Source organism: Gossypium hirsutum, chromosome A04 (assembly GCF_007990345.1).
Source record: "Gossypium hirsutum isolate 1008001.06 chromosome A04, Gossypium_hirsutum_v2.1, whole genome shotgun sequence".
Classification (NCBI taxonomy): domain Eukaryota; kingdom Viridiplantae; phylum Streptophyta; class Magnoliopsida; order Malvales; family Malvaceae; genus Gossypium; species Gossypium hirsutum.
In genome coordinates, this window is record NC_053427.1 from 83,929,557 (window position 1) to 83,931,732 (window position 2,176).

Here is a 2,176-nt window from a genome sequence, read left to right on the forward strand (position 1 = left end):
TTAGGGTTAGGAGGTGTTACATAGAGTGTCGGCCACTAGAAACTTGAGATCAAAAAAATTTACCTAGTTGACACCAAAAAGTACTGAAAATTTTATTTTATTTTTGACAGTGTCAACCACTTGCAGGCCGTCACCTAATAATTATTTTTTTGGACTGAAAGATGCCTACATTTTTTAAAAAGTACATAAAAATATGCATATTGGTGCAGGCGATTACACTGCCGGCACCAAAAAAATTATTTTTTAATCCTTGATCTAATCATGGGGTAATGATTGGCAAGTGATTGAGTTAGGTCCCGACACCACCCGACATTGTTCCTTTTAAGTAATTCCTCTCGTTATTTTGAAGTTGGATCATTTTTATAAATACTTGTTTTTGGGGTTAATTGAGTAAAAGACTCATAATTCCACTTAAATGCTATTTGTAGTGGTTTAATATTGTAATCTTATAGCAAGAACTTCGAATATAGTTAAACTTTTGAATATGCTTTCAAGTTTGTGGTCTTTATCCTTTCACTTTAAAGTAGTTTTCTACTTAAAAGATACATGTCTTGTTTATTTATTGTTTGTGTTTTATTGTGATTGATTTTGTGTTGATAGGATAAATTGTATCACTTGCTATTTGTCATAATTGTCAACTTGTGTTTATTAGGAGAGAAAGAATATTGGTCGTGCTTTCACAATTTTCGATGATTCAGTTTCTTCCCATCAATATAGATGTATTATTTAGAATTATGATTGTAATTGTCATTAAAAAAATCAAAATTGTATCAACAAAAACATTTAATAATCAAATAAATAAAATTTTAAATAAAATTAATCTTTCTGTACAGCCCAATTTTGGGCCCAAATAACTCCCAACTAACCCCAGACCCAAACTAACCAAAACCTAGCCCAAAACCCACTAAACAGATAAGCCCAAAACCCACTAAATCCAAAACCCAATAGCAGCCCAATTCAAACCCTAAAACAAAATGAACCAAAAACCCTAGCTGTTGCCTCCCTGTCCCATCCTCCACCGACACCTCCAAGCACCACCACTGTGCCACCGCCCCACTTACGCCTGCAACATTAAAAGAGGAGAATAGACAGATATTAAAAAAGGGGCATGTAAATGGCTATTTAAAAAAGCCAAATCAAGGACCATTTGACATTTTTTTTCGGTTCTTCTTGTAATGAAAAACATTATTAGATCTTAAAGAACACAAAACAAGTAACAGAGATTTCATCAACATCAAAAGCAGAAAAAACGAAGCCCAACGAAGAAATCAAAACCAGAGATCGAAAGGTGTTTAAATTTTCTAAGTTTCGAATCGGTTCTTCTTTCTTTTTTTCTTTTTTATTTTTCTTTTCCTGATTACATGGTTGTGCATATATATATTATTAAAATAAAGAGGAAAATAAAAAATAAAATAAAAAATACACCTTTTTCGAAACTCCGGCAACCGCGGCGGAGGACGGTGGCTGTTCGCCGGAGCCTAGACCGGACCAAGAGAACCTGCACAAAGAGAAAAGAAGCATTTTTGAAAACAAAAGGGAAGAATGACATTTTTTAAAAAAAATTTAGTTTATATAGAAGTATAAACGATGTAGTTTTAAGGGGATTATGGAGACCTCAAAACGGCGCCATTTGGCCCTCGACCCGCGCAGGCGACCCAACCCGCTGGGGATCCGCGCGTTTTTGTCCTAATGGAATATTTTCTCAATAAGTCCCTCCACTTTCCCTGTTCTCGCAATTAAGTTTTTATTTATTTCAATTATACCTTAAAATTTACTTTGGTTTCATTTTGGCCCCCATTCGAACGACGTCGTTTAGGATGGCGGGGATTATTTCATTTTTGGACCCTGTATGCTATTCGCGCCTTCATATCGGTCCCTTTCTTCTTTGTATATTTTCGAATCGGCCCCAAATTCTTTTTTAAGTACAATTTAGTCCCTAGTTTGGATATTTGACTCCTTTATTATTAAATTAATTAACTTTATTAATTTCTTGTATTATTATACTTTACTATCATAGTTATTATTATTTTCTTTTACTTTCGTTACCACTTTATTATTATTACGTTATTGTTATTATTTTCCTTATTATTACCATTAAAGTTACATTTCCTTTTCATACTTATTTATTTGTATTATTATTTTTATATTACTGTATCATTAATTTTATGCTGTCATT

At 33.0% G+C, this 2,176-nt stretch overlaps 1 long non-coding RNA gene across 1 annotated transcript; it reads right to left on the bottom strand.

The window, feature by feature from the left end:
• Positions 1-782: 782 nt before the first annotated feature.
• On the bottom strand, positions 783-1,570 carry LOC121228233 (uncharacterized). Its single transcript, XR_005925781.1, has 2 exons — positions 1,426-1,570; positions 783-1,063 (listed from the first exon to the last, which is right to left on the bottom strand). It is a non-coding gene; the product is annotated as an uncharacterized lncRNA (long non-coding RNA).
• Positions 1,571-2,176: the final 606 nt, after the last annotated feature.